Source organism: Ranitomeya variabilis, chromosome 5, assembly GCF_051348905.1.
Source record: "Ranitomeya variabilis isolate aRanVar5 chromosome 5, aRanVar5.hap1, whole genome shotgun sequence".
NCBI lineage: Eukaryota > Metazoa > Chordata > Amphibia > Anura > Dendrobatidae > Ranitomeya > Ranitomeya variabilis.
This window is the reverse complement of record NC_135236.1, coordinates 389,267,544-389,288,169: the sequence shown is the minus strand read 5'-3', so window position 1 is coordinate 389,288,169 and position 20,626 is coordinate 389,267,544. Positions and strand designations below refer to the sequence as shown.

At 51.7% G+C, this 20,626-nt stretch overlaps 1 protein-coding gene across 5 annotated transcripts in view; it reads left to right on the top strand.

Annotated features, from left to right (window-relative positions):
• MDFIC (MyoD family inhibitor domain containing) overlaps positions 1 to 20,626 on the top strand; it is a 215,045-nt gene that overhangs the window by 10,551 nt on the left and 183,868 nt on the right. Inside the window, exon 1 of one of the 5 annotated variants that reach the window (XM_077265027.1) lies at positions 2,450 to 2,703. The exons of 1 other annotated variant lie outside the window; for it this stretch is intronic. The gene's annotated coding sequence lies outside the window, so the exon portion shown is untranslated. Of the gene's footprint in view, positions 1 to 2,449; positions 2,704 to 19,664; positions 19,801 to 20,626 lie in introns of those variants that run through there. 3 more of the 5 variants (XM_077265030.1, XM_077265026.1, XM_077265029.1) reach the window with 3 other exon arrangements.

The following is a 20,626-nucleotide window of genomic DNA, read 5'->3' as shown; positions in this document are numbered from 1 at the left end:
CTTGATGGGCTAGAGGCTGGATCAGTAAAGGGCAGAGAGCTCCACTCTGACTCAGACGCCAGCAAGGTGGAGGTGGGGTACTGGTATGGGCTGGTATCATCAAAGATGAACTTGTGGGACCTTTTCGGGTTGAGGATGGAGTGAAGCTCAACTACCAGACCTACTGCCAGTTTCTGGAAGACAACTTCTTCAAGCAGTGGTACAGGAAGAAGTCGGTATCGTTCAAGAAAAACATGATTTTCATGCAGGACAATGCTCCATCACATGCCTCCAACTACTCCACAGCGTGGCTGGCCAGTATAGGTCTCAAAGAAGAAAAAATAATGACATGGCCCCCTTTTTCACCTGATCTGAACCCCATAGAGAACCTGTGGTCCCTCATAAAATGTGAGATCTACAGGGAGGGAAAACAGTACATCTCTCGGAACAGTGTCTGGGAGGCTGTGGTGGCTGCTGCACGCAATGTTCATCGTAAACAGATCAAGCCACTGACAGAATCTATGGATGGAAGGCTGTTGAGTGTCATCATAAAGAAAGGTGGCTATATTGGTCACTCATTTTTCAGGGTTTTATTTTTGCATGTCAGAAACGTTTATTTCTAAATTTTGTGCAGTTATATTGGTTTACCTGGTGAAAATAAACAAGTGAGATGGGAATATATTTGGTTTTTATTAAGTTGCCTAATAATTCTGCACAGTAATAGTTACCTGCACAAACAGATATCCTCCTATAGGCCCCGTCTCACATAGCGAGATCGCTAGCGAGATCGCTGCTGAGTCACAAGTTTTGTGACGCAACAGCGACCTCAGTAGCGATCTCGCTATGTGTGACACGTACCAGCGATCAGGCCCCTGCTGTGAGATCGCTGGTCGTGTCGGAATGGCCTGGACCTTTTTTTGGTCGTTGAGGTCCCGCTGACATCGCTGAATCAGTGTGTGTGACACCGATCCAGCGATGTCTTCACTGGTAACCAGGGTAAAGATCGGGTTACTAAGCGCAGGGCCGCGCTTAGTAACCCGATGTTTACCCTGGTTACCAGCATAAATGTAAAAAATAACAAACAGTACATACTCGCCTTCTGATGTCCGTCAGGTCCCTTGCCGTCTGCTTCCTGCTCTGACTGAGCGCCGCAAAGTGAAAGTGAAAGTACAGCACAGCGGTGACGTCACCGCTGCGCTCTGCTCTCACTGTACGGCACTCAGAGCAGGAAGCAGACGGCAAGGGACCTGACGGACATCAGAAGGCGTCAGAACTCCGCCCCCACCTCCCTGCACCTCACAATGGGGCAGCGGATGCGTTGGAAAACAGCATCCGCTGCCCCCGTTGTGCGGCGCTTCCACAGCTAGCGTCGGTGCGCCGCAACGTCGCATAGCGACGTGCAGTGCACAACGCTAGTGTGAAAGTAGCCTTAGGCTGGTGTAATGCACAGCTGGTGCTGCGGCCAGGAGCAGTGCTGAGGGGTAACACTAATGGCAGACACTGGTGCTCAAGGTTAACAGCGCTCCACCACTATGCAGCTCTGTGCTATCAGTCACTCACATAAGGAGGGCACACCCGGACTGCGGAGGGAAGCCCTGAGAGAAATAAAGCCTCCTGTCTACCCTCTGCCAGTGACCAGTGCGGCAGTGTACTGTATGTGTAGTATGTGTGGCTAGTATGCGTGTCTCTGTGACTACCATGGGTGGCTCTGTGGCTACCATGGGTGTCTCTGTGACTACTATGTGTGGCTCTGTGGCTAGTATGCGTGTCTCTGTGACTACCATGGGTGGATCTGTGGCTACTATGGGTGGCTCTGTGACTACCATGGGTGGCTCTGTGACTACTATGTGTGGCTGTATGGCTAGTATGTGTGGCTCTGTGGCTACCATGTGTGGCTCTGTGGCTACTATGGGTGTCTCTGTGACTACCATGGGTGTCTCTGTGGCTACCATGGGTGTCTCTGTGGCTACCATGGGTGTCTCTGTGACTACTATGGGTGGCTCTGTGACTACCATCGGTGTCTCTGCGCTACTATGGGTGTCTCTGTGACTACCATGGGTGTCTCTGTGGCTACCATGGGTGTCTCTGTGGCTACCATGGGTGTCTCTGTGACTACCATCGGTGTCTCTGCGCTACTATGGGTGTCTCTGTGACTACCATGGGTGTCTCTGTGGCTACCATGAGTGTCTCTGTGGCTACCATGGGTGTCTCTGTGACTACTATGGGTGGCTCTGTGACTACCATCGGTGTCTCTGCGCTACTATGGGTGTCTCTGTGACTACCATGGGTGTCTCTGTGGCTACCATGGGTGTCTCTGTGCTACTATGGGTGGCTCTGTGGCTACCATGGGTGTCTCTGTGTATGAGGCTATGGACGTGTGACAGAGGAACCTGCCCCATGCTGAGATGAGCGAGTGACTAATCGCACACCCGGCCTCAGCACTGGCCGGACAGGATGGGTGTGGAGCCTGCTAGTCACTCACTGCTCTCTCATGACTTGTCCTCGCACCTCAGCCACAGAAGTGAGAGGAGCAGAGCACCTAGTCTGCAGCAGTGAGGAGGAGGAGGCGGCGGCGCCCCGAGCCTCCTCCTCTGTCTGTGGAAGGGTGGGCTGCTGCCTCCTGCCACAAGGGGACGATTCTCACTCTCCGGAAATGATGAAAATAAGGATTGAAAACGAGAGAGAAGAGTGAGTGAGGGAAGGAGGAAAAGTTTCTTCAGTGAGGTAAAATAAGGCGAAACGAGTGTCTGCTCCGTGTGCTGTGCCGGGCTGGAGCGGGGTGGCCGGCGCCTGCATTCCTGCACACTGATAACACCCTGACACTCGCTGCTCTCCAACTAACTCCGCTCCTCTGCCTCCTCATACCCCTCTACTTTGCTGCTCTCCAACTAACTCCGCTCTGCTGCTTTACATCCTCGTACCCCTCCACTCTGCCTGCTCATACCCCTTCGCCCTTCTGCTCTGCCTGCTCATACCCATCAGCTCTGCTGGCTGCTCTCCAACTAACTCCGCTGTGCTGCTTTACCTTCTCATACCCCTCTGCACTGCCTGCTCATACCCCTCCGCACTGCCTGCTCATACCCCTCCGCACTGCCTGCTCATACCCCTCCGCTCTGCCTGTTCATACCCCTCCGCACTGCCTGCTCATACCCCTCTGCACTGCCTGCTCATACCCCTCTGCACTGCCTGCTCATACCCCTCTGCACTGCCTGCTCATACCCCTCCGCACTGCCTGCTCATACCCCTCCGCTCTGCCTGCTCATACCCCTCCGCACTGCCTGCTCATACCCCTCCGCACTGCCTGCTCATACCCCTCCGCACTGCCTGCTCATACCCCTCCGCACTGCCTGCTCATACCCCTCCGCACTGCCTGCTCATACCCCTCCGCACTGCCTGCTCATACCCCTCCGCTCTGCCTGCTCATACCCCTCCGCTCTTCCTGCTCATACCCCTCCGCTCTGCCTGCTCATACCCCTCCGCACTGCCTGCTCATACCCCTCCGCACTGCCTGCTCATACCCCTCCGCACTGCCTGCTCATACCCCTCCGCTCTGCCTGCTCATACCCCTCCGCTCTTCCTGCTCATACCCCTCCGCTCTGCCTGCTCATACCCCTCCGCACTGCCTGCTCATACCCCTCCGCACTGCCTGCTCATACCCCTCCGCACTGCCTGCTCATACCCCTCCGCTCTGCCTGCTCATACCCCTCCGCTCTGCCTGCTCATACCCCTCTGCACTGCCTGCTCATACCCCTCCGCTCTGCCTGCTCATACCCCTCCGCACTGCCTGCTCATACCCCTCCGCACTGCCTGCTCATACCCCTCCGCTCTGCCTGCTCATACCCCTCCGCTCTGCCTGCTCATACCCCTCCGCTCTGCCTGCTCATACCCCTCCGCTCTTCTGCTCTGCCTGCTCATACCCATCAGCTCTGCTGGCTGCTCTCCAACTAACTCCGCTGTGCTGCTTTACCTTCTCATACCCCTCTGCTCTGCCTGCTCATACCCCTCCGCACTGCCTGCTCATACCCCTCCGCACTGCCTGCTCATACCCCTCCGCACTGCCTGCTCATACCCCTCCGCTCTGCCTGCTCATACCCCTCCGCTCTGTCTGCTCATACCCCTCCGCTCTGCCTGCTCATACCCCTCCGCTCTGCCTGCTCATACCCCTCCGCTCTGCCTGCTCATACCCCTCCGCTCTGCCTGCTCATACCCCTCCGCACTGCCTGCTCATACCCCTCCGCTCTGCCTGCTCATACCCCTCCGCACTGCCTGCTCATACCCCTCCGCTCTGCCTGCTCATACCCCTCCGCTCTGCCTGCTCATACCCCTCCGCTCTGCCTGCTCATACCCCTCCGCTCTGCCTGCTCATACCCCTCCGCTCTGCCTGCTCATACCCCTCCGCACTGCCTGCTCATACCCATCAGCTCTGCTGGCTGCTCTCCAACTAACTCCGCTGTGCTGCTTTACCTTCTCATACCCCTCTGCTCTGCCTGCTCATACCCCTCCGCACTGCCTGCTCATACCCCTCCGCACTGCCTGCTCATACCCCTCCGCTCTGCCTGCTCATACCCCTCCGCTCTGCCTGCTCATACCCCTCCGCTCTGCCTGCTCATACCCCTCCGCTCTGCCTGCTCATACCCCTCCGCACTGCCTGCTCATACCCCTCCGCTCTGCCTGCTCATACCCCTCCGCACTGCCTGCTCATACCCCTCCGCACTGCCTGCTCATACCCCTCCACTCTGCCTGCTCATACCCCTCCGCACTGCCTGCTCATACCCCTCCGCACTGCCTGCTCATACCCCTCCGCACTGCCTGCTCATACCCCTCCGCACTGCCTGCTCATACCCCTCCGCTCTGCCTGCTCATACCCCTCCGCTCTTCCTGCTCATACCCCTCCGCTCTGCCTGCTCATACCCCTCCGCACTGCCTGCTCATACCCCTCCGCACTGCCTGCTCATACCCCTCCGCACTGCCTGCTCATACCCCTCCGCTCTGCCTGCTCATACCCCTCCGCTCTTCCTGCTCATACCCCTCCGCTCTGCCTGCTCATACCCCTCCGCACTGCCTGCTCATACCCCTCCGCTCTTCCTGCTCATACCCCTCCGCTCTGCCTGCTCATACCCCTCCGCTCTGCCTGCTCATACCCCTCCGCTCTTCCTGCTCATACCCCTCTGCTCTGCCTGCTCATACCCCTCCGCACTGCCTGCTCATACCCCTCCGCACTGCCTGCTCATACCCCTCCGCACTGCCTGCTCATACCCCTCCGCTCTGCCTGCTCATACCCCTCCGCTCTTCCTGCTCATACCCCTCCGCTCTGCCTGCTCATACCCCTCCGCACTGCCTGCTCATACCCCTCCGCACTGCCTGCTCATACCCCTCCGCACTGCCTGCTCATACCCCTCCGCACTGCCTGCTCATACCCCTCCGCACTGCCTGCTCATACCCCTCCGCTCTGCCTGCTCATACCCCTCCGCTCTGCCTGCTCATACCCCTCTGCACTGCCTGCTCATACCCCTCCGCTCTGCCTGCTCATACCCCTCCGCACTGCCTGCTCATACCCCTCCGCACTGCCTGCTCATACCCCTCCGCTCTGCCTGCTCATACCCCTCCGCTCTGCCTGCTCATACCCCTCCGCTCTGCCTGCTCATACCCCTCCGCTCTTCTGCTCTGCCTGCTCATACCCATCAGCTCTGCTGGCTGCTCTCCAACTAACTCCGCTGTGCTGCTTTACCTTCTCATACCCCTCTGCTCTGCCTGCTCATACCCCTCCGCACTGCCTGCTCATACCCCTCCGCACTGCCTGCTCATACCCCTCCGCTCTGCCTGCTCATACCCCTCCGCTCTGCCTGCTCATACCCCTCCGCTCTGCCTGCTCATACCCCTCCGCTCTGCCTGCTCATACCCCTCCGCTCTGCCTGCTCATACCCCTCCGCTCTGCCTGCTCATACCCCTCCGCTCTGCCTGCTCATACCCCTCCGCTCTGCCTGCTCATACCCCTCCGCTCTGCCTGCTCATACCCCTCCGCACTGCCTGCTCATACCCCTCCGCTCTGCCTGCTCATACCCCTCCGCTCTGCCTGCTCATACCCCTCCGCTCTGCCTGCTCATACCCCTCCGCTCTGCCTGCTCATACCCCTCCGCTCTGCCTGCTCATACCCCTCCGCTCTGCCTGCTCATACCCCTCCGCTCTGCCTGCTCATACCCCTCCGCTCTGCCTGCTCATACCCCTCCGCTCTGCCTGCTCATACCCCTCTGCACTGCCTGCTCATACCCCTCCGCTCTGCCTGCTCATACCCCTCCGCTCTGCCTGCTCATACCCCTCCGCTCTGCCTGCTCATACCCCTCCGCTCTGCCTGCTCATACCCCTCCGCTCTTCCTGCTCATACCCCTCCGCTCTGCCTGCTCATACCCCTCCGCACTGCCTGCTCATACCCCTCCGCACTGCCTGCTCATACCCCTCCGCACTGCCTGCTCATACCCCTCCGCTCTGCCTGCTCATACCCCTCCGCTCTGCCTGCTCATACCCCTCTGCACTGCCTGCTCATACCCCTCCGCTCTGCCTGCTCATACCCCTCCGCACTGCCTGCTCATACCCCTCCACTCTGCCTGCTCATACCCCTCCGCACTGCCTGCTCATACCCCTCCGCACTGCCTGCTCATACCCCTCCGCTCTGCCTGCTCATACCCCTCCGCACTGCCTGCTCATACCCCTCCGCACTGCCTGCTCATACCCCTCCGCACTGCCTGCTCATACCCCTCCGCACTGCCTGCTCATACCCCTCCGCTCTGCCTGCTCATACCCCTCCGCTCTTCCTGCTCATACCCCTCCGCTCTGCCTGCTCATACCCCTCCGCACTGCCTGCTCATACCCCTCCGCACTGCCTGCTCATACCCCTCCGCACTGCCTGCTCATACCCCTCCGCTCTGCCTGCTCATACCCCTCCGCTCTTCCTGCTCATACCCCTCCGCTCTGCCTGCTCATACCCCTCCGCACTGCCTGCTCATACCCCTCCGCACTGCCTGCTCATACCCCTCCGCACTGCCTGCTCATACCCCTCCGCTCTGCCTGCTCATACCCCTCCGCTCTGCCTGCTCATACCCCTCTGCACTGCCTGCTCATACCCCTCCGCTCTGCCTGCTCATACCCCTCCGCACTGCCTGCTCATACCCCTCCGCACTGCCTGCTCATACCCCTCCGCTCTGCCTGCTCATACCCCTCCGCTCTGCCTGCTCATACCCCTCCGCTCTGCCTGCTCATACCCCTCCGCTCTTCTGCTCTGCCTGCTCATACCCATCAGCTCTGCTGGCTGCTCTCCAACTAACTCCGCTGTGCTGCTTTACCTTCTCATACCCCTCTGCTCTGCCTGCTCATACCCCTCCGCACTGCCTGCTCATACCCCTCCGCACTGCCTGCTCATACCCCTCCGCACTGCCTGCTCATACCCCTCCGCTCTGCCTGCTCATACCCCTCCGCTCTGTCTGCTCATACCCCTCCGCTCTGCCTGCTCATACCCCTCCGCTCTGCCTGCTCATACCCCTCCGCTCTGCCTGCTCATACCCCTCCGCTCTGCCTGCTCATACCCCTCCGCACTGCCTGCTCATACCCCTCCGCTCTGCCTGCTCATACCCCTCCGCACTGCCTGCTCATACCCCTCCGCTCTGCCTGCTCATACCCCTCCGCTCTGCCTGCTCATACCCCTCCGCTCTGCCTGCTCATACCCCTCCGCTCTGCCTGCTCATACCCCTCCGCTCTGCCTGCTCATACCCCTCCGCACTGCCTGCTCATACCCATCAGCTCTGCTGGCTGCTCTCCAACTAACTCCGCTGTGCTGCTTTACCTTCTCATACCCCTCTGCTCTGCCTGCTCATACCCCTCCGCACTGCCTGCTCATACCCCTCCGCACTGCCTGCTCATACCCCTCCGCTCTGCCTGCTCATACCCCTCCGCTCTGCCTGCTCATACCCCTCCGCTCTGCCTGCTCATACCCCTCCGCTCTGCCTGCTCATACCCCTCCGCACTGCCTGCTCATACCCCTCCGCTCTGCCTGCTCATACCCCTCCGCACTGCCTGCTCATACCCCTCCGCACTGCCTGCTCATACCCCTCCACTCTGCCTGCTCATACCCCTCCGCACTGCCTGCTCATACCCCTCCGCACTGCCTGCTCATACCCCTCCGCACTGCCTGCTCATACCCCTCCGCACTGCCTGCTCATACCCCTCCGCTCTGCCTGCTCATACCCCTCCGCTCTTCCTGCTCATACCCCTCCGCTCTGCCTGCTCATACCCCTCCGCACTGCCTGCTCATACCCCTCCGCACTGCCTGCTCATACCCCTCCGCACTGCCTGCTCATACCCCTCCGCTCTGCCTGCTCATACCCCTCCGCTCTTCCTGCTCATACCCCTCCGCTCTGCCTGCTCATACCCCTCCGCACTGCCTGCTCATACCCCTCCGCTCTTCCTGCTCATACCCCTCCGCTCTGCCTGCTCATACCCCTCCGCTCTGCCTGCTCATACCCCTCCGCTCTTCCTGCTCATACCCCTCTGCTCTGCCTGCTCATACCCCTCCGCACTGCCTGCTCATACCCCTCCGCACTGCCTGCTCATACCCCTCCGCACTGCCTGCTCATACCCCTCCGCTCTGCCTGCTCATACCCCTCCGCTCTTCCTGCTCATACCCCTCCGCTCTGCCTGCTCATACCCCTCCGCACTGCCTGCTCATACCCCTCCGCACTGCCTGCTCATACCCCTCCGCACTGCCTGCTCATACCCCTCCGCACTGCCTGCTCATACCCCTCCGCACTGCCTGCTCATACCCCTCCGCTCTGCCTGCTCATACCCCTCTGCACTGCCTGCTCATACCCCTCTGCACTGCCTGCTCATACCCCTCCGCTCTGCCTGCTCATACCCCTCCGCACTGCCTGCTCATACCCCTCCGCACTGCCTGCTCATACCCCTCCGCTCTGCCTGCTCATACCCCTCCGCTCTGCCTGCTCATACCCCTCCGCTCTGCCTGCTCATACCCCTCCGCTCTTCTGCTCTGCCTGCTCATACCCATCAGCTCTGCTGGCTGCTCTCCAACTAACTCCGCTGTGCTGCTTTACCTTCTCATACCCCTCTGCTCTGCCTGCTCATACCCCTCCGCACTGCCTGCTCATACCCCTCCGCACTGCCTGCTCATACCCCTCCGCTCTGCCTGCTCATACCCCTCCGCTCTGCCTGCTCATACCCCTCCGCTCTGCCTGCTCATACCCCTCCGCTCTGCCTGCTCATACCCCTCCGCTCTGCCTGCTCATACCCCTCCGCTCTGCCTGCTCATACCCCTCCGCTCTGCCTGCTCATACCCCTCCGCTCTGCCTGCTCATACCCCTCCGCTCTGCCTGCTCATACCCCTCCGCACTGCCTGCTCATACCCCTCCGCTCTGCCTGCTCATACCCCTCCGCTCTGCCTGCTCATACCCCTCCGCTCTGCCTGCTCATACCCCTCCGCTCTGCCTGCTCATACCCCTCCGCTCTGCCTGCTCATACCCCTCCGCTCTGCCTGCTCATACCCCTCCGCTCTGCCTGCTCATACCCCTCCGCTCTGCCTGCTCATACCCCTCCGCTCTGCCTGCTCATACCCCTCTGCACTGCCTGCTCATACCCCTCCGCTCTGCCTGCTCATACCCCTCCGCTCTGCCTGCTCATACCCCTCCGCTCTGCCTGCTCATACCCCTCCGCTCTGCCTGCTCATACCCCTCCGCTCTGCCTGCTCATACCCCTCCGCTCTGCCTGCTCATACCCCTCTGCACTGCCTGCTCAACTTCGCTCTGCTGCTTTTCCTCCTCATACCCCTCGGCTCTGCTGTTACTCTGCTCCGATACTCTGTCTCCTGATATCAATTTGCCTGCTGATTCTGCTCTACTCTCCTGCCCTGTCTTTTGATGCCACTCTGCCTCCTGACGATACGATTCTGCTCCTTTTTCCTGTTCCTGCATCACGTCTTCTCGGTCCGATCATTCAGTATAAGGGGGCTATGTTGTATCAGGATCTAGTGCAGGAGAAAGCTCTGCATTGTACAGTCATGGCCAAAAGTTTTGAGAATGACACCAAAATTATATTTTCACATGATCTGCTGCCCTCTGGTTTTTATTAGTGTTTGTCTGATGTTTATATCACATACAGAAATCTAATTGCAATCATATTATGAGTACCAATAGGTTATATTAACAGTTAGAATGAGTTAACGCAGCAAGTCAATATTTGCAGTGTTGACCCTTCTTCTTCAAGACCTCTGCAATTCTCCCTGGCATGCTCTCAATCAACTTCTGGACCAAATCCTGACTGATAGCAGTCCATTGTTGCATAATCAATGCTTGCATTTTGCCAGAATTTGTTGGTTTTTGTTTGTCCACCCGTCTCTTGATGATTGACCACAAGTTCTCAATGGGATTAAGATCTGGGGAGTTTCCAGGCCATGGACCCAAAATCTCTCTGTTTTGTTCCATGAGCCATTTAGTTATCACCTTTGCTTTATGGCAAGGTGCTCCATCATGCTGGAAAAGGCATTGTTGGGCGCCAAACTGCTCTTGGACGGTTGGGAGAAGTTGCTCTTGGAGGACATTCTGGTACCATTCTTTATTCATGGCTGTGTTTTTAGGCAAGACTGTGAGTGAGCCGATTCCCTTGGCTGAGAAGCAACCCCACACATGAATGGTTTCAGGATGCTTTACAGTTGGCATGAGACAAGACTGGTGGTAGCGCTCACCTCTTCTTCTCCGAATAAGCTGTTTTCCAGATGTCCCAAACAATCGAAAAGGGGATTCATCAGAGAAAATGACTTTGCCCCAGTCCTCAGCAGTCCACTCCCTGTACCTTTTGCAGAATATCAGTCGGTCCCTGATGTTTTTTCTGGAGAGAAGTGTCTTCTTTGCTGCCCTCATTGAACCCAGGCCTTGCTCAAAGTGTCTCCGCCTCACAGTGCGTGCAGAAGCTCTCACACCAGCCTGCTGCCATTCCTGAGCAAGCTCGGCACTGCTGGTAGTCCGATCCCGCAGCTGAAACAGTTTTAAGATATGGTCCTGGCGCTTGCTGGTCTTTCTTGGGTGCCATGGAGACTTTTTGACAACAATGGAAGCTCTCTCCTTGAAGTTCTTGATGATGCGATAGATTGTTGACTGAGGTGCAATCTTTGTAGCTGCGATACTCTTCCCTGTTAGGCCGGGGTCACACATGCGTGTTTTACGGACGTAAGAGCGCAGAAACTACGTCCGTAAAACTCGCATTACATACGGCACAATTATTCTCAGTGGGGCTGCTCCTATTAGCCGTATATTACGGATCCGTAATATACGGCTTTCTACGGCCGTACAAAATCGCAGCATGCTGCGTTTGTCAGCGTATTGCACAAAAAAATCGCCAATGAAAGTCTATGGGGGCGAGAAAAATACGGATTCCACACTGACCAGCAGTGTGACTTGCGAGAAATACGCAGCGGTGTTAGTGAAAAGTCGGTAATTCAATTGCCGGCTTTTCATTTCTCCTGCACAAACCCGACAGGATATGAGACATGGCTTACATACAGTAAACCATCTCATATCCCCATTTTTTTGCATATTCCACACTACTAATGTTAGTAGTGTGTATGTGCAAAATTTCAGCGCTGTAGCTGCTAAAATAAAGGGTTAAATGGCGGAAAAAATTGGCGTGGGCTCCCGCGCAATTTTCTCCGCCAGAATGGTAAAGCCAGTGACTGAGGGCAGATATTAATAGCCAGGAGAGGGTCCATGGTTATTGGCCCCCCCGTGGCTAAAAACATCTGCCCCCAGCCACCCCAGAAAAGGCACATCTGGAAGATGCGCCTATTCTGGCACTTGGCCACTCTCTTCCCACTCCCTGTAGCAGTGGGATATGGGGTAATGAAGGGTTAATGCCACCTTGCTATTGTAAGGTGACATTAAGCCAGATTAATAATGGAGAGGAGTCAATCCATTATTAATCCAATTGTATGAAAGGGTTAAAACACACACACACACACACACACACACACACACACACACACACACACACACACACACACACACACACACACACACACACACACACACACACACACACATGATTTAAAAGTATTTTAATAAAATAAACACAGCGGTTGCTTTAATAATTTATTGCTCTCTCAATCCATCAGCAACACCCTCGCTTGGCAAAATAATAAACATATGACTCTGTGGACCAAAATGTGGAAAAATTATAGGTCTCAAAATGTGGAGACGCAAAAACTTTTTTGCTATAAAAAGCGTCTTTTAGTCTGGTTTCACACTTGCGTTTTTATCTGCATGCGTTTTTTTAAAAAACCGCATGTGTGAAAAAATGCATGTAAACGCGGTAAAACGCATGCGTTTTTATAGAAAAACACAAGAAAACAAGAAAAAAACAAAAAACCCTAACCCTACCCCTAACCCTACCCCTAACCTGAAATACGTGGCACTGAAATACGTGGCACTGAAATATACGTTTATATACGTATATAAGTGCCACGATATTTCAGTGGCCACGTATTTAAGTGCCACGTATTTAAGTGCCACGTATTTAAGTGCCACGTATTTACGTGCCACATATTTTTCAATGCCTGAAATACGTGGCACTGAAATACGTGGCACTGAAATATCGTGGCACTGAAATATCGTGGCACTGAAGTATTTACGTGCCACGTATTTTTCAGTGCCTGAAATACGTGGCACTGAAATACGTGGCACTGAAATACATGGCACTGAAATACGTGGCACTGAAATACGTGGCACTGAAATACGTGGCACTGAAATACGTGGCACTGAAATACGTGGCACTGAAATACGTGGCACTGAAATACGTGGCTCTTAAATACGTGGCTCTTAAATACGTGGCTCTTAAATACGTGGCACTTATATACGTGGCACTTATATACGTGGCACTTATATACGTGGCACTTATATACGTGGCACTTATATACGTGGCACTTATATACGTGGCACTTATATACGTGGCACTTATGACTGTCAGAAAATGTTCAGTAAACGGTTAGGGGTGAGGTTAGGGGTAGGGTTTCAGGTAGAATTGGGGAGTTTCCACTGTTCAGGCACATCAGGGGCTCTCCAAACGCGACATGGCGTCCAATCTCAATTCCAGCCAATTCTGCGTTGAAAAAGTAAAACAGTGCTCCTTCCCTTCCGAGCTCTCCCGTGCGTCCAAAAAGGGGTTTACCCCAACATATGGGGTATCAGCGTACTAGGGACAAATTGAACAACAACTTCTGGGGTCCAAGTTCTCTTGTTATCCTTGGGAAAATAAAAATTTGGGGGGCTAAAAATCATTTTTGTGGGAAAAAAAATGTTTTATTTTCACGGCTCTGCGTTGTAAACTGTAGTGAAACACTTGGGGGTTCAAAGTTCTCACAACACATCTAGATAAGTTCCTTGGGAGGTCTAGTTTCCAATATGGGGTCACTTGTGGGGGGTTTGTACTATTTGGGTACATCAGGGGCTCTGCAAATGCAACGTGACGCCTGCAGACCAATCCATTTAAGTCTGCATTCCAAATGGCGCTCCTTCCCTTCCGAGCTCTGTCATGCGCCCAAACAGTGGTTCCCCCCCACATAGGGGGTATCAGCGTACTCAGGACAAATTGGACAACAACTTTTAGGGTCCAATTTATCCTGATACCCTTGTGAAAATACAAAACTGGGGGCTAAAAAATCATTTTTGTGAAAAAGAAAAATAATTTTTATTTTCACGGCTCTGCGTTATAAACTGTAGTGAAACACTTGGGGGTTCAAAGTTCTCACAACACATCTAGATAAGTTCCTTGGGGGGTCTAGTTTCCAATATGGGGTCACTTGTGGGGGGTTTGTACTGTTTGGGTACATCAGGGGCTCTGCAAATGCAACGTGACGCCTGCAGACCAATCCATTTAAGTCTGCATTCCAAATGGCGCTCCTTCCCTTCCGAGCTCTGTCATGCGCCCAAACAGTGGTCCCTCCCCACAAATGGGGTATCAGCGTACTCCAGACAAATTGGACAACAACTTTTGGGGTCCAATTTATCCTGATACCCTTGTGAAAATACAAAACTGGGGGCTAAAAAATCATTTTTGTGAAAAAAAAAAATAATTTTTATTTTCACGGCTCTGCGTTATAAACTGTAGTGAAACACTTGGGGGTTCAAAGCTCTCAAAACACATCTAGATAAGTTCCTTAGGGGGTCTACTTTCCAAAATGGTGTCACTTGTGGGGGGGTTTAATGTTTAGGCACATCAGGGGCTCTCCAAACGCAACATGGCATCCCATCTTAATTCCAGTCAATTTTGCATTGAAAAGTAAAATAGCGCTTCTTCCCTTCTGAGCTCTGCCCTGCACCCAAACAATGGTTTACACCCACATATGGGGTATCGTCGTACTCAGGACAAATTGCACAACAATTTTTGGGGTCCAATTTCTTCTCTTACCCTTGGGAAAATAAAAAATTGGGGGTGAAAAGATCATTTTTGTGAAAAAATATGATTTTTTATTTTTACGGCTCTGCATTATAAACTTCTGTAAAGCACTTGTTGGGTCAAAGTGCTCACCACACATCTAGATAAGTTCCTTAGGGGGTCTACTTTCCAAAATGGTGTCACTTGTTAGGGGTTTCAATGTTTAGGCACATCAGGGGCTCTCCAAATGCAACATGGCGTCCCATCTCAATTCCAGTCAATTTTGCATTGAAAAGTCAAATGGCGCTCCTTTGCTTCCAAGCTCTGCCATGCACCCAAACTGTGGTTTACCCCCACATATGGGGTATCAGCGTACTCAGGACAAATTGTACAACAACTTTTGGGGTCTATTTTCTCCTGTTACCCTTGGTAAAATAAAACAAATTGGAGCTGAAATAAATTTTGTGTGAAAAAAAGTTAAATGTTCATTTTTATTTAAACATTCCAAAAATTCCTGTGAAACACCTGAAGGGTTAATAAACTTCTTGAAAGTGGTTTTGAGTACCTTGAGGGGTGCAGTTTTTAGAATGGTGTCACACTTGGGTATTTTCTATCATATAGACCCGTCAAAATGACTTCAAATGAGATGTGGTCCCTAAAAAAAAATGGTGTTGTAAAAATGAGAAATTGCTGGTCAACTTTTAACCCTTATAACTCCGTCACAAAAAAAAATTTTGGTTCCAAAATTGTGCTGATGTAAAGTAGACATGTGGGAAATGTTATTTATTAAGTATTTTGTGTGACATATGTCTGTGATTTAAGGGCATAAAAATTCAAAGTTGGAAAATTGCGAAATTTTCAAAATTTTCGCCAAATTTTCGTTTTTTACACAAATAAACGCAAGTTATATCGAAGAAATTTTACCACTATCATGAAGTACAATATGTCACGAGAAAACAAGGTCAGAATCGCCAAGATCCGTTGAAGCGTTCCAGAGTTATAACCTCATAAAGGGACAGTGGTCAGAATTGTAAAAATTGGCCCGGTCATTAACGTGCAAACCACCCTCGGGGCTTAAGGGGTTAAAGTTCATTTTCTGGGCAAATATTGACTTTGCAAGTACAGTAATTGCTGTTAAGCTGATCACTCTGACATTCAGGAGTATATGCAAATTGCCATTAGAAAAAATGAAGCAGTAGACTTTTGAAAAATTAATATTTGTCTCATTCTCAAAATTTTTGTCCATGACTGTACAGGTGCAGAGCTGAGTTTATTAGGATCTGTCACTCTGTGTAGACTGCAGGGAATCCTCCTGTCTCACGGATCTTGTAGTACAAAGGTCAGCGGCTGCAATTCTGCCTGACATTAGATAAGTCTGCTGAGCTCTACCAGTTTGGGCCTGATGAGATAACTGAATCTGGAAAACTGCCTGCCTTACCTGGTAGGAGCAGGCCAGCCGTGCGGGACACCTGGGGGGAGCGGGCCAGATGTGCGGGACACCTGGTAGGAGCGGGCCAGCCGTGCGGGACACCTGGTAGGAGCGGGCCAGCCGTGCGGGACACCTGGTAGGAGCGGGCCAGCCGTGCGGGACACCTGGTAGGAGCGGGCCAGCCGTGCGGGACACCTGGTAGGAGCGGGCCAGCCGTGCGGGACACCTGGTAGGAGCGGGCCAGCCGTGCGGGACACCTGGTAGGAGCGGGCCAGCCGTGCGGGACACCTGGTAGGAGGGGGCCAGCCGTGCGGGACACCTGGTAGGAGGGGGCCAGCCGTGCGGGACACCTGGGGGGAGGGGGCCAGCCGTGCGGGACACCTGGGGGGAGGGGGCCAGCCGTGCGGGACACCTGGGGGGAGCGGGCCAGCCGTGCGGGACACCTGGGGGGAGGGGGCCAGCCGTGCGGGACACCTGGGGGGAGGGGGCCAGCCGTGCGGGACACCTGGGGGGAGCGGGCCAGCCGTGCGGGACACCTGGGGGGAGCGGGCCAGCCGTGCGGGACATCTGGGGGGAGCGGGCCAGCCATCAGCCGTGCGGGGCATCTACCTGCACACCTTTCTGCTGTAGATGTGCCTGTCACTAACTTATTCCTAACACTCTTAAAACAGTTCTTGACAGGTGTTTTAGGCCTCATCCATGTTTTTTTTACATGCGTGTTCTGTGGTCTTCCCAGGTAGAACATGTACCCAATATAGTTTGTGACTGCACATGTCCATGTTTTTTTGTACATTGTGCGGTTGTGCAAATGTCCATTTATTTTACTGGCATCACAGAAGAAAAGTCCGAGTACGGGTCTGTGAAAATCATGGAGAGCACATGGATGGCATCAGTGTGCCATCCGTATGCTGTCTGTGATTAAGGCTATGTGCACACGATGCGGATTTGCTGCAGATCCGCACTGTGGTGTACAGTATAATGTTATTCAATGGGAAAAAAAAAAGCCGTGCGGATAAATCAGTGCGGAATTGTTGCGGATTTCAAAGAAGTGCATATCACTTATTTTGTGCGGATCTGCAGCGTTTCTGCACCCCTCCATGTTAAAATTCTGCAGTGGCAAAAACCGCAGAAAATCCGCATCAATTCCGCATAAAAAACGCACAAAATCCGCATATAAACTCCGCAGTGGCAAAAACCGCACAAAATCCGCATATAAACAACGGCAAATCCGCGGCTGCGGATTCTGCCAGGAGATGCGGATTTTGTGCAGAAAATTCTGCACCTCTTTTCTTACGTGTGCACATAGCCTAACACTGTACTGTACTGGAGAAGCTTTGTCATTTATTTATCCATACACTAATCTCTCATGGTAAAAGCTGACACATTGATGAAACCCTGACCTAAAAGACGGACACTTGTACCATGTTTTTTTTTTTTTTTTAGCGTACATGAACAAACGCAGATGTCTTAATGGGGCCTTATGTGCCTGATTACCTGTATGTCTGTAGACCTGTATGCAATGACGAATAATGGGTAACAATCTTTGACCTTTTGACTTCCAGGCTCCATATCTCACCATCCACTATTGCTTTGATCATGAGACTACCATTATTTTATAGACAGTCATCTTGGCTATCTCATACATAAATTTGACTTGCAACTATTTAGCATATGATTAGTTATGCAGATTCTTGTCATGTCACCGCATTATTATTGTTTTGCTCCTAAAAATCTAATTTAATTTTTATTTTGTTAGTATTTTGTAAATCCATCCTTGGCTTTCAACACTGTATCCTTTCGTGTATGCTCTCGATCAGATTCAAACATGTCGCTATCGAAATCTGATCCAAGGTCTCTTCTACACGTTCCCAAAGTTGGTGCATACTGGTCGCCTCACTTGGGTATGTATTAGTGATGAGCGAATATACTCGTTACTCGGGATTTCTCGAGCACGCTCGGGGGTCCTCCGAGTATTTTTAGTGCTCGGAGATTTAGTTTTCCTCACCTGAATGATTTACATCTGTTAGCCAGCTTGATTACATGTGGGGACACCCTAGCAACCAGGCAACCCCCACATGTACTTATGCTGGCTAACAGATGTAAATCATTCAGGTGAGGTGAGGAAAACTAAATCTCCGAGCACTAAAAAATACTCGGAGGACCCCCGAGCGTGCTCAAGAAATCTCAAGTAAAGAGTATATTTGCTCATCACTAGTATGTATACAACTTTTTCTTCAACCCTACTCACAAATGTTCGATTGGATTGAGATCTGGGGACTGTGAGGGCCAATCCTACTCCTCTACTTCATTAAATTACATATTCAATTGTGGAATATCACAAAAGAAAACGAAGTGAAGAAGGAGGGAAAAAAAGAAGGTTTAAAAGGTAATACATTTATTGAAACAATGTGTTAAAAATTAATACAGAAAACGTTAACATGGGAGAAGACAAGGGATGGGAAGGGGGGTTTAAACCACCAGACTAGAGAGAACGGATCTGCACTGTCCCATGAAGGGTTAAAAAAGGTAAACCCAATAGTAATATGATGGTAGTTATGGTACAAAGAAGAAAAAGGGAAGCGATCTAGGTACACAGAAAAAATATATTATTATCCACATAGAGCAAAAAAATCCCCAAATACACAAAAAAATATATATATCCTATTAATGGATTAATATCTAGATGCAGGGTAAATACATGTCTATCCAGGTATGCAAGACTAGGGAAAAATTGCTAATAGACTGGAGAATATACCCACAGTAAAGTGCCCCTGGGCACAGGGGAACCGCATCTGCACCTTACCACCAGCGCTAGGTACCATCGCACTTGCTCTGTACCACAGGTAATTTACTCCCCCACATAAAATCCTTCCTTCTTTTGGCAGCTTCTCCATCTTGGCACTTTACTGTGGGTATATTCTCCAGTCTATTAGCAATTTTTCCCTAGTCTTGCATACCTGGATAGACATGTATTTACCCTGCATCTAGATATTAACCCATTAATAGGATATATATATTTTTTTGTGTATTTGGGGATTTTTTTGCTCTATGTGGATACTAATATATTTTTTCTGTGTACCTAGATCGCTTCCCTTTTTCTTCTTTGTACCATAACTACCATCATATTACTATTGGGTTTACCTTTTTTAACCCTTCATGGGACAGTGCAGATCCCTTCTCTCTAGTCTGGTGGTTTAAACCCCCCTTCCCATCCCTTGTCTTCTCCCATGTTAACGTTTTCTGTATTAATTTTTAACACATTGTTTCAATAAATGTATTACCTTTTAAACCTTTTTTTTTTCCCTCCTTCTTCGCTTCGTTTTCTTTTGTGATATTCCACAATTGAATATGTAATTTATTGATTTTTGAAGTGACCTGCAGCCTTAAGTTTGAAATAAGGACTATGGGAATATCCTCTACTTCATTGTCATTGAACCATTTCTTCGCCAATCTCAACATAAGCTTTGGGTTGTTGTTCTGCTGGAACACTGTCGCCCTTTTCATACCCATAGTACGAAGTACCTAGTGTTGTAGGTGTAAGGGGGTGTGCAGGCGGCTGGTTTGGGCCCTGCATTCCTGTACATGCCTACCTAATGAAACTGTGTACGTTTTGTGTTTACTGTGTGCGCTGTGTAATATATGATAGCTGATACTATAATATAAATAGGGACAGTCAGTGGCAGTGGTAGGTCAGCATTGGTAAGGGTTATGGCAGTGCAGTTGCCGATTAGAAACACTGGAGGGCACTATAGAGTTAGGTATTAGATTGAGATAAGAACTGGTTTCAGCCGGAGTTGTGACAGTTGAAAAAGGGGGCGGGGCCAGTGTAGTGACGGTTAGAGTCTCCCTGAGGTGATCAGTTAGTAGAGTTGAGCAGAGCTGTCAGGTTGTGAGAGGAACGAGTCTGTGAGGAGGATTGTTCTGGTGACCCGTCCGTCTTCGTGACTGGTGTGATCGGGGCAGTTGGAGAGGTCAGCGGTTAGGCCTTTGGGAACTCCTGTGATGTTTGGGACCTACGGTCCGACAAGGATTAGAAGTGTAATCCTGTAGTTTCGCCCAAGGAAGGGGAAAGTGGATGGGGAGCACCAGGGTCCAGCTAGGCCGACAATCCAGAAAACTGCGGGAATGGAGAGCACGCTTTCTGTTTTGAAGTCTGCCCTCCCAGTTCACACAAGGAGCGCTTTTCTCTCCTATTTTTTTCACATTGATGAGCACAACAGGCGCACTCAGGTTTGCTGCTGGTCAGCATCAACGGGCCCAATGCACAGGTCTTGCGCAGCATGGTGCCCATCCTATTCCATGGGCTGGTTACTGACAGAGTAACAAAATGGTGGCCGTTTTAATCTGCTTTCTAGACAAAACAAGTATATTGCTAATTAAAAGTATTTAGGAATTTATTACTTTGGCTTTTTTTCTTTTTCAAGAGAATCGGATTTTATTAACAAACAAAAACCCTAATCAGATGAGGCTCACCCGTTCAAGTCTATGGGTATGATAAAAAAAAATCGACTGCCACAGTATGGCATCTGATTTTTATGGCTACATTGCAATTCTAGGACAAATGACACTGTAAATGGTTTTATAAATGATTAATAGCTTAAACCGTAAAATAAAGGATTGCATGCGGACTGCACACAGATGACAAGTGAGAAAAAAAATTGTCCCATTTTTTTCTGGATGAAAATTGTCCTGGGGTTTTCATTTATTCTTTTTTTTTTTCTTTCTCTGTTGTGCGACTCTAGCCTTATAGTGGGGCGGACTGAATATAAAATACTGACAGCTAAACAAAGAAAAAAA